The sequence below is a fragment of the Crotalus tigris genome, unplaced genomic scaffold (assembly GCF_016545835.1).
Source record: "Crotalus tigris isolate CLP2741 ecotype Arizona unplaced genomic scaffold, ASM1654583v1 scf7180000017772.1543713, whole genome shotgun sequence".
In the NCBI taxonomy this organism is placed as follows: Eukaryota; Metazoa; Chordata; class Lepidosauria; order Squamata; family Viperidae; genus Crotalus; species Crotalus tigris.
Genome location: NW_024096623.1, coordinates 950,117 through 962,790, shown reverse-complemented (window position 1 = coordinate 962,790; position 12,674 = coordinate 950,117).

The following is a 12,674-nucleotide window of genomic DNA, read 5'->3' as shown; positions in this document are numbered from 1 at the left end:
ATTATTTTCTTTATAAATATATTGTCCTATATATAATAGATTATATTTATATGAATATATCGCCCCTTATTAATTTCCTATCAAAAGTTCACAGTAACTCATAGAATTGCTGATGTCTAGTGGTTCAGGCATTTCCTTGAATCATTAAAAAAAACAAGTTTAACTATAAGTTTAAAGATTTCTATTTTTTTAATATTGAGCAAAAGTTTAATTATTTTATTGAGTTTGGAAAGTTTTACATGGATGAAGAACTCAAATGGACTTGATTTCAAAATTTCAGCTTGATTGAAAGCATCCTCTCCATGGGAAAATCCTTCGTTTACATAATAAGATTTTGAAGATTAGACACTTCAGAACACCAGATGGCTACTTAAAAGAAACATTTGATTTATGGTAATGGAGCTTTCTGAACTCTTTAACTCTTTCATAGTATCTATTGGTGTAATTGCAAAGGAGCAAGCCCCTATGAATAAAACTGAAACTGATTTACAGATAAACTTAAAAATTACAACTTAGGAGATGAAAATAATGGATTTACAAATAAAAATGGTGAATTAAAAACTGATAAAAATACAAATAAATCAGATGAACTGGATTATATAAGTTATATTTTCTTATATGACTTATGACAACAATTGAGCCCAAAATTTATGTTGTTAAGTGAGACATTTGTTAAGTGAGTTTTGCCCCATTTGACAACCTTTCCTGCAAGAGTTTTTAAGTAAATCATTGCAGTTGATAAGTTACTAACCCGGTTAGTAAGTGAAACTGGTTTCTCCATTGACTTTGCTTGTCAGAAACTCACAAAGGTGATCACATGATCCTGGGACACTGCAATCGTCATAAATATGAACCCATTGCCAAGCATTTGAATTTTGATCACATGACCATGAGGATCCTGCAATGGTCATAACTCTGAAAAACAGTCATAATTCACTTTTTTCAGTGCCATTGTAACTTTGAACGGTCACTAAATGAACTGTTGTAAGTCAAGAATTACCTGTACTTTATTTACAAGAGGGATTTGTTGGAGTTGCTATGTTAGAAGTACAAAGGGGTTGATAAGGATGACAACAAGAATTTTAGAGATGAGAAAAATGGAACATGAGAAGATAGATGCCAGAACTTTGAGGATTTTAAAGATTGTTTACAGAGAGAAGAAAGAATGCAGAATTGGTTTATTCAGTTAAGGTTAAAATAATGGATTGTGATTTGGGGGGATGTTTAATGCCTTCTTGATTGGAACTGGATAACTATGGTTATTTCTGGTAATATTTAATTGTGTTTTTTAATGGGATTGAATTTGAGTGGAGTGCTTTGTTTAAAAGGAAAGGAAAGATTCAGACTGCATATAGCACATATAATTTATAATATTTATATTATTATTTCTGATAACCCATACTGGACCTTTGCTATTTAATAAGGAGATATGAGGTTCTAGAGATTTATTTAGAGAAATTGGAGTGTGATGTGGAATGATAGATAGATAGATAGATAGATAGATAGATAGATAGATAGATAGATAGATAGATAGATAGGTGGGTGGGTGGGTGGGTGGGTGGGTGGGAGGGCGGGCAGAGATAGAGATACTGTAAATTGTATGTGTATGTATGTATACACACACACACAAACACAAACACAAACACACACAATTCTAACTTATTCTAACTATAACTCTCCACACCATTCTTTTTTAATCTTATCAATTCCATGTAGAAAAGTCTTTCTTGAGCTTTTCCTTTTCTCTCAATCTGTTTATCCCCTTGATTCAATTCTCATCCATTCTCAGTTACAGCCAAACCAATTCAAAGCATTTCTTTTGTAGTCATCATTTCTTTTTTATTTTCAGAATCCAGTAGAAGTACTACATTCATTCAGCACCCATTCACTGTTGATCTTTTATTTTCTAGTTTTAACTACATTTAACATTAAAAAGAAAGCCAAAGCCAAAAAGTCAAAACTTACACGAGTCTTTTGCACAGCTTTAGCTTACTCATTGTAGACTAAGATTGCCCAAGAAATAAATTTAATATCCTGCTTGTCTGACCATACATCTTTCAAAAGACCTCTCTAAGGTCAGCAGGCTTCAGTCACATTATTTTTAACTTGTGTTTCCCAGGAAACTTAGCATAGTTTAATACTTCCTTAATATTATCATATATTATCATATAATATTATCATATATCTATTTTCAGTATTTTTTCATAAATGAATTCAGTAAACAGACACATGCACACATTGCAAGTCATTTATTAAAAACATTGGTTGCAAGATCGAATCTGGGCCAGTCACCAGGATTTACATTTTCAAGCTTTCAGATTCATGCTGGAGACCAGCTTTGGGGGAACTACTCTCTACTGGAATATGTGCTATTCTGTGAGTTGTATTTATGTGGTGCTTCTTATTAGTTGATTGGTGTGTTAATGGCTGGTGATTGACTGTTGTTTCCTTGTGCTGCCAAACCCACGGTTCCTAAGTACTTGATAAGCTGATGATAAATAAATACTCCTGTTAACTGACAAGGTGCCCATTTCCCAGGCTGCAATCATTTCCCTAGAGATCTTTGTATCTGCATGGTCAACAATCTTAGTATCATTGGTTGTTCTAGCATTTCTAGATATTTTTTCTTATAAGAGCTATTTAAACTTCTGGCTTAGGCAAATTTTTACTGAATAATTCTTTCATTAGGAGCTGTGGTGGCTCAGTGGTTATAATGCAGTATTGCAGGCTAATTCTGCTTACTGCCAGGGGTTCGATCCTCACCAGCTCAACGCGCTAGCTTCTTAGAAAGCTCCAGCAATGGAGAACTCATAACTTCCATAGGTTGAAATAGGACTTAGATTGTTGGGGCAATATGCTGACTCTGTAAGCTGCTTAGAATAAAGCACTGTGAAGTGTTATATAAGTCTAAGTGCTATTGCTATTGCTATTCATTAAGTTAACAGCAGAAAGACCAATAGTACAATTGTCTGAGTCCTTAGAATTTTCCTAGATTTTTCCGAACATTTGGAAAAATTAAAACATTGATGTGTTATACCTGAACTGGAACAAAAAGTGGCAAACTGCAGAACGCTGCATCAATGAGCCAGCTTACAGGTTCTTTATTATTGCTTGGGCTTATTTATTATCAAGTTCAGGCATTCAGTATGAACTGGACTATAAAATGTACTTCAGGGAAGCTCCTGGATATGAAAAAAAAATCACATTAAAATGTTCCATCTCAAAGAAGAGGTTTACCCATGGGATGTGGCTATACCGCTGCATGAGGATAGAAACCAGGCTTCTACATGCATCATTATATTAAACACACTTCTTGTTTGAATGGAAACAGAATTGGGCTTTCACACCAGCTTGGCTGCAGCTCCCACCCCCATCCCCCTCCTTACATCTGCTCTTTTCCATCATGTAAATAGTTGGCATGATCTCTCAGTGTGGTGGAATGGGGAAACAAACAACTTGGCATGACTTCTCTGTAGGGGAAAAAACAATCTGTGGCTAAATGTCTCAGTGGTACAAGATATCGCATTCAATTCCTGCATAACTAATCAGGCTGAAAAACCTGAAACCTGGAGAGTTGATGTCAGTCAGTGTAAAAAATACTGAGTTAAATGGCCCAGACACTTCATCTAATATAAATGAGCACCTAATGTTTATATGACAGGTCTAGTCACCACTGAGTCAAAGGAGAAAACAAAAGGACTTCAAATTACAATCAGAGCTAGCCAAAATCAGAGCTCTCTGGAACATCATGGGAGCACATTCCAAGTCAGTTTATCAGCACAAGGAAAGAAGACCAGGCAAGGTCTCCTTTTACAAAGGTACCTTGGATTACTCATACTTGTACTTGCTTTTGTCTGGAGGAGTCACCATTTCTTTGTCATCTTCTTGGCTATGGCCAATCTTGGCTTTGATGTAAATGAGTAATAAAAATGTGTTCTTATGCTGCGGGGAAGAAAATTATGCTGGCATTTGCTCTGTTTCAAAACATGGATCAATAAACCTAAGAACAAACTAAGGGCAATTTGTTCTCATCCACTCTTTGCTTACAAGAGTGGTGTTCTTTTCTACCAATGCCGTTAAGATGTTTGTTTTTGCCAATTTTACCCTAAGGGCTTTGTAAGTACAACAATTTTTTGTCAGAAGCAGGCTGGAGTGCATTATTTCCATTCTCTTCTCACATCCTTCTGGTAACAATAAACTTAAAGTTTTATGAGCAAATGTCATCTGTTTAACTGAGCTGGTTAAAAAATGTGCTTGAAGCATTCATGAGGCCAATTACCACCAACCATCATCCTTGTGGGGCATTTTGTACATAAAGCAAACCTAATGACCTAAAATTTGGCTGCACTCAGAATTCATCCATTTTTATCAGTTTCAGTGATAGACTATTGAGTGTACTATTAGTACTTTTCTTTAGGAACCACCATCTGTGACATCATATCATATCATATATCATATCATAATCATTATTTTAAAAATAATTTTAAGTTTAAAAAACAGGAGGAGCAGTCTCCCCTGTGCTGGCTAATGATAATTAATTTTTATCTTTTAGAAAGACACCTTATAGAAGAAACATCAACACATCAGCCTCACTCAGTTGAACGACTCATCTCCAGCCACAGCTGTTTCTACTATTGGACATGTTATTCAAGAGAAACTGTGGAAGAGATTACAGAGTCTAACAAAATATAGCATAAAGATACCAAGGTGCACATAAGTTGAAAAGGCTATTAGCATCCCACTGGAATGACATGAGTATGGATTTTCCTCAATTTAAAAAGTGTTTTAGCATATAATGATGCTACATAGGATGGGTTTTTACCTTAGCTGAACAATATTGAAATGATTATTCCTTAATATCATTCCTTAATAATATGCTATTGAACATTCTTGAATTTGAGTTATAGTGTTTTCTGTTACCTGGAAAGATATTTGGTGCCAGGCATGAAGAAACTCCATACAGAAAAACGAGTTTTGAATTAGAAAACCCATTCATTTTAAAGCACATATAGGAGATTTGGTTTTTTTTATTTCCTCAGTGTACCGGTAATTGCCACGGAAAATTGACATGCAAATGGTTTGGCAAACAGTACAATTTTTCCATTGCTTAATGAAATTATTGTTTTTAAAGGATTTTCAATAAGTAGAATATTTCTAAATCTTAGATTAAAACTCAAGAACATCCTTCTCTTTCTCCTTTCACCTCCTCCTAAAGCACAGATTCAGATCAAAAGATTGCTGATTCTGATACAGGGTGGTGTTTTGGGGGGGTTGGAGGAGAAAGGCCTAACATTTGTCATGGCTTGTAAAGGTATGTGGCAATAGGAACATGTTGACTTGGTTATGCAATGTAGATACTGTAGTTCTTTCCACTTGCCCTCTCAGTGAGAACGTTACTGAATCACCATATATTACTTTGGTCTGATAAATATTTTCCTATCTACAAGTAGACAGGATTTATTAGTGAAGTGTTATCCTGTAAAATTGTAGTGCCAGAGCAGAACAGAAAGAGTTGTCTAGAACAGCAAAATTGTATTCCCCTATCTTCTAACCTTGGCAGTGGAACACTGTTTACCTACAGTGGCACTTCAAATGGTCTTCATTTCATGACCACAATGCTTTATAGACCTGCAAAAGTAATAAATATGAGGAGTGGTTGGAAAGTCACTTTTTCATCATTGCTATAATTGTGAATGGTCACTAAATGAGACAATCACTAAACAAGGACAAGTTGTAATTGAATCTAACTGGCATTGTGGGTTCATGATGTTATCATGTTAGGTATGTCACTGCTAAATGGTTTTATTCATGTAATGTCCTAAAAATAGTGCAGGAATATATAGTAATATTTTGTGACTATAATTGGGTAGCATAAGTGTTGTATGGAAACTCTGCTTGTTTAAATAAAAAGTGGAAGACACCCTCCCAAAAAACCACCCAAATATAATATAGGGATTTTATAAATATTATTTGCACTTTTTAAAATGTCATTTTTTACAAAGGAAGTAACCTGATCAATACCCACAATAGTTGTTATATGCAGTCCATAATACTGTCCTTTTTACAAGATACTAGAAGTAATCATGAGCAATTTTTTGTAATTTTTTTCATCACTTTCATCACTCAAGTGATATATAAATATGAATGTAATACACACACAAAACACACACACACACACACACACACACACACACACATACACACACACTAATCGAGGCCCTTTATAGTTCCATTGTTCTCCCTGTAGACTTTTGCATAAAGCAATACAAAGTTATGGATCTTATGACATTTTTACATGTAATATTGAAATTTGCACTTTCAATGAAAATAATAAATGCATCTGATGATCTATCTGTCTGTCTGTCTGTTTATCTATTCCTGCTGATTCCTTGATTGACTTAAAAATAGAATAAACTTTAAAATTTGTGTAAGTTTATTAGACCAATGGAAGGATAGGTCTAAAATGAAAGAAATCACAATAAAGTCCTTGAGTTGTCCTAGTACAGTGGTGACGAACCTATGGCATGTGTGCCAGAGGTGGCATTCAGAGCCCTCTCCGGGGACATGTGCGCCACCGCCAGCAGCTTGCGCAGGTCCATCAAGTTGCCACTGACTGTTGCCTCGTCTTGACTTCACAACCAACAGACACAGAGCCACCACGTCAGGAACGAAGAACTTCCACTTTATTACTGCAAAATAACGGTTTAAAGTCAGCACTGACAACCATTACAGTCATGGTTCTTTTATACAACTCACAAAGTCCCCGCCTAACCCACGCCCATGCTACCACCCATGCGCCACCACCCTCTTCCGGACCGCCCTAATTTTCCCATATATGGTCATCCATCTGATTATACTAGCCTTCAGCTGCCACCTCCCGACGCTTCCCGACGCTTCGACGGCTTCCCGACGCTTCGGCAGCTTTTACTGCTTCACTTATTGTTATTAGCTCCATCTCGGTGTCCGTGCATGGGTACTGGGCAGTTCTAGCCCTTCCACCCATCTGCGCATGTGCTGTAGTATCATGGCCACCATCTGCGCATGTGCAGAGCCAGCGAGGCCAGCTGGCTGTCGGAATGACTTCTGCGCATGCCCGCCGATCAGCTGGATGTCGGGCCGTCAGGACGCGTGTCTGGAGAGTCGGGGCATCTTCCGAATAGGTAACCGGGACAGCCTCTGCTACGGCCCGACATTGCCACCTGGAGCAGCAACCCTGCCCAGCACAAAGGAGGCTAAGCAGTTAGATAGGAAGCCCCGCATAGAGGTGGCAGAGCACACCCATGCCCAGCAAGTCAAACGCCACCCCAAGCGGGGAAAGCCAGATCCCCATTGGTGCTGTGGGCCCCCCAGTCCCAGCAAGGATTGCATGCTTCCCCCATCTCTGCTGGGCCTGGCGGCTATGATGCCGATGGGGATCCAGCTTGTAAAAGAAGCAGTCAGTTCAGTCTGCTCGCCTGATGGAAATGGGACTGAAACAGGGGTCCAGAGAGAATGGGCTGCCGAGGGGGAGGCTTGTTCTTCAGAAGAGCTTGCAGGCAAATGCAAATGATGAATAACCTCCATTTGCTCACCCACTATGTCCAGGCACTGGAGAGGATGAGCTGCACGACTGAGTGCCTGGCTTTGGGGCAGTAAAAGTGCACTCTTTCTCTCCCTTACCTCCATTTTCTTTGTGGCCAGAGGGAGTGTGCACGTGGACACATGGTGTTAAAGGCAGCCACGAGGAACAACCAGTGCCTCCCTATGATCTGCTCTCTCGCTCTCCGGGTGAATTAAGCTTATGGCATGTGGAAGGAGGCAGACAGTGCAGCATCAAGGGTATGAAGAGGGCCCAGAAGGATACATGTTGAATAAAACTGTGTTGAATGGAGTAGTCAAAGGAGCAATTATTTCACTGTTTTGTGCCTTGCTTACTTAGAAGTTCTACACAAGTCTCATCCTAACAAAGTCCCCATCCTGAAAGTTCCCTTTAGTCCCGACTGTGAATTGCTGGGCAGGACTTAAACACAATGCCGGGGAAAAAAGAGGTGTTGCCAATGAAGGCAAGGGGGCATGGCTTTATTGCTGCATTGAGGCACAAGTTCGGAGGCAGTCACGACCGGTGGTGGTAGATGGTGTGTGTGTATGCACATGGACATCTGGTGGCCGAGGGGCCAATGGTCCATAAGGCAAGATCAGTGGCAGCAGAATAGGGTGGTGCACATAAGGAGAGCTGTTCAATGTGTGGCCTCATGTCTAAGATGCTGCAGAGGAAGCACCACTGGCTCAGCAAGGTGCAGGAGTGCTCCATGTCCTGGGGGAGCAGCTCCAGCCTAGACCCTAACCTCCTGCAGGGCGGTGCAGAACAGGGAGAATTCCCTTATCTTGGGGGCCACCTGCTGACAGTGGCCGACTCCGGCAGCAGAGATGGTTCCATTTTGCTTTCAGGGAAGCCCCCTGCCCCCAGGGATGCACTAGAGGTAAACGGAACCCAGTGTGCCAATCAATGGCTGGCAGGCTGTGGTTATTGACGGACACCATCAGCCCCCGTGCACTCCCTGGCCTCTGTCTGTGGGGGCTGAAGGGGTCAGGTAGCAGCCATCCCGGCCCCTGCCTTACCTTACCCCATGGCAATGGTACCCTCATCCTGCTCCCTGCCTGCTGCCCACCGCCCCACCCGCCAGAGACCTCCTGGATCTCCAACCCTGCCCAGCCCCCACAAGCAACATCAAGGTGGCCACACCCACCCCGGCCTTGCCCACCCAGTCTGCATGTGACCACTGCAGCCACACCCACTCAGTGGACCATGCCCACCCTTGAGGGCACTACAGTGCTGATGTGGCCCTGGCACTTTGTGATAAATAAGTGGTTTTTGGATTGCAGTTTGGGAACTCGGTCTCTAAAAGGTTTGCCATCACTGTCCTAGTACCTCTTGCTAATACTTATGAATGTTATTTTTGATAGAAGAGTGAAGTTTTTGTTCTAAAATATTTTGGAGTATGAGCTTTTTCTAGAATCCTCAAATATTTTATTATATTTTAAAGTTTACACATTAAACTTTATATTTTAAATATTAGAGGAGTATATGAGTTATATGCAATTTGAATGACCAAAGTTTTATATGATCTAAGTATATTTAACAAGTACTTGCTTGTTAAATTAAAATACTAGCATTTCACTGAATATTCTTATTTTGAGAAAATCTAATACATGTTTTAATGTCAGTATCGACATAATAGTAAAATGAATCAGAAAATTAAAATATTTTTGAAACAGTTTTAATTTATATGTATTCATCCAAGAAAGCTGTGCCCCCCACCAGTCTAGATACTAGCTCATCTCTTATCTTAATGTCAAAATCAGAAGTATATCATCTGAAAATAATAAATTTGTGCAATTTTGAATCATACCCATATTTACTATTTTTGACGCAGCAAAAAAATCTAGTACATCACTGGACAAGTTCTTAAAATATTTATTTTTTTCAGTGTTGCTTTTTATTAAAAAGATGACTGTTTACCAAAAAGAATTAAAATGAAAACCAAAAATGGATAACTTAGTCAGCCACAACATAACCTTTGATGATATCCAATTAGGTTTCCCACTACTGGAATGGCAAGACAATGCCCGCTGCAGCTCTATGTTCATTTTCAAAAGCTCTGAAGTATTGAGAAGAAGGAAACTGTGTGTCCTGTGGGTAGACACAATCTTCACAAGATGTTGGATTTTCTCCCTTTCTTAAAATATGAGATAGTGACATGCAGAAACATTTATGTAACGTGGTGCATGCTATTCCAATATGAAAACTGGTTCTTTTCGTCCACAGATATAAGTCTATGATGTTCCAGATGAATTTACATACAATTTTCACAGTCCAAGTTACTGTTGTAAAATTCACAGGATACAGAGTTGATGGACTGTAACCAAAAGCTTCACATTTCTCTGCGGTTTTCTCTAAACCTGAACTGCTAAATTGTATGCTAATTTTACAGCACTGAAACATTTGTGCTCTAATTCCAGAAACAGTAGGAAAAAGTTTGGAAATGATGAAAATAAGAATAAAAAGAAAAACAAAAATGGCAACATTTTGCCAAAAGAAATAATATGCATCAAACTTGGAAAAATATGTTTGTTTCTTATTATTTATATTTTGTAAATGTAGCACATCAGCTATATTATCAGTTTTGTAGCACATCAGCTATATTATATACAAAATAGATCTGAAAATGTTCTGTTATTGAATCTATACATTAGAAATGTTCTATTGATTTAATTCTAAAGAAAAAAAATCTTATAACCTCAAAGAAATAAAATGATATAGCATGCCATAACAACAGAAAGCACTAAAATTAAATAATATACAGTTATATATTTATGTGCATATTGTGCAAATATATTTTACATTAATCTTGTTTAAATAATTTTGATAATATGAATGCATTTCCTGTCAAGAAAACAAAATTATTTTCTAAATTATCTTTGGAATACTGTTACATACATACATATATATATATATATATATATATATATATATATATATATATAACTTTGAACTAGAATTACTTGGTTGGCATCATGGATTTTTTTAAAGCTGCATAGTAGCAAAAAGCTTAGAAAGAACTAATTTCATCCATTCTCATAGAACTTTTCTAATCCATAGACCTGTCTTTCAAAATCTCCTGTAATCTAGTTATCTACTGGAAATTTGAAAATGGTGAAGAAGTACACAAAGCACATGAGAATTAAACTGCCCATACAATAAAACCTTGATTTGATAGATCATGCAGAAGGAAAGTATGTTCAATAAATCTGAATGGTCATAATTTGGATCAATTTTCATTATTGAGGTACAATATATTGTATAAAATCTAGAGGTAATGAACAATCTCTCTATTGGCTAAATCCTTGATTTCATCTATATTAGTTTCATAAATGGAGATTGAGTTGAATTGAATAAGACTTTACTGATTGAAGTCTGCCTTATAAAGGACTTACTGCAGTTTAATCAGAATCTCCATAGATGATAACCCCTTATTTTGAATAGGAAATTATTTAATAAACCCACATTTTAAAAAATCCTGAAAATGTAAACAGTTGTTCAATTTCAAATAACATATTGTAGCAATATGTAAGAATGTTCCTAGCAAAAGTAAAAGTGATCAAGAAAATGCAAAATTAAAATATTCCACTTTGAACAAAATATATTAACACAATAAAAGTATCTCAGAGACTTTCAAGTTGACATGAAACAATTCATTTGGTCAGTATTAAACAAATGAAATTAAAACCTTTTGCTTAATTACCTTACATAATGGACACCGTAAATCAGGGGTGTCAAATTACCAGCCCGCGGGCCGGATGCATCACCAGGAAACCGCGCCCACCCCATTGCCCGCAATGGAGAAAAAGCTCTGAAATGTCATGTGACTGCACGTGATGTCACGAGTTTGACATGTCTGCTGTAAATAAGAGTAATTAAAGTAAGGTATATAACTGCTTTTGCAAACAATAGGACAGAATTTTGATGATTTAAATAAAGATTTGGTAATCTTACAGAACTGTATTTATCAAAGCAGACTGCTTCAAAAAGCTACCTCTCTCATTTGAAAAGTTTATTTTAAAAGGCAATTTGTGTACACCATTACATAGTGTGTGTATATATGTTTATGCACAATGAGTATAATACATATTCTTTCACAATATATGTACACAAAGGATATATATATATATATATATATATATATATATATATATTTCAGTAAAAAAGGAAAGCGATCACCAGGAAGTAAAACACCAAGGTTTTAATAAATAAAATCAAGCTTTCGATGGCTAACATCTGCCATCATCGTCAGGATACAAGCCAGTCAGTGAGGAAACCTGCTTATAAGCATAGCCTCACTGACTGGCTTGTATCCTGACGATGATGGCAGATGTTAGCCATCGAAAGCTTGATTTTATTTATTAAAACCTTGGTGTTTTACTTCCTGGTGATCGCTTTCCTTTTTTACTGAAATGTATGTACCCAGGAATCGCTATTCTTCAATTTTTAATGTAATTTTTAATATATATATATATATATATATATATATATATATATATATATATATATATATATATATATATATATATATATATATATATATATATAGGTCTTTGGTTGTTCGGGTTTTCTCCCGCGTAAAATTGGAAGTGTCTTGGCGACGTTTCGACGAAGTCCCATTCGTCATCTTCAGGCTGGTATTTTCAGCTTCGTGCTTCGAGCAGCAATGTGTGGTCTTAGCTGTTCCTTCCTTTTAACTGCCAGTGGGGGTATGAACTGATTGGGTGGGAGCTTGGCTGTGTTCTGATTGGGTGGAGGTGTGTTCTGATTGGTTAGGGGCTTGGCTGTGCTCTGATTGGCTGGGGGGGTGGCTGTGCTATGATTGGCTGGGGGAGTGTTCTGTTTGGTTGTGCTCAGGTTAGTCTGAGTTGCAGGGGGATTTAAGATTTTGGGCTGCCTTGCTATTTTTTGGCTTCGTGTTCGTGGTCGTGCCTCATCTTCATGGAGGGTGTCAGTTTGCTTCATGTATGGATTGGAAGGGTTTAAAGTGGCTAATGATGCACCTGTGGTCTGGCTTCTGGTTTGTGGTCGTGCCTCATCATCGGTGTGGCTTTGGGTTTGCTTTTTGCGTGGATGTGTGGTGGTGACATCCTCT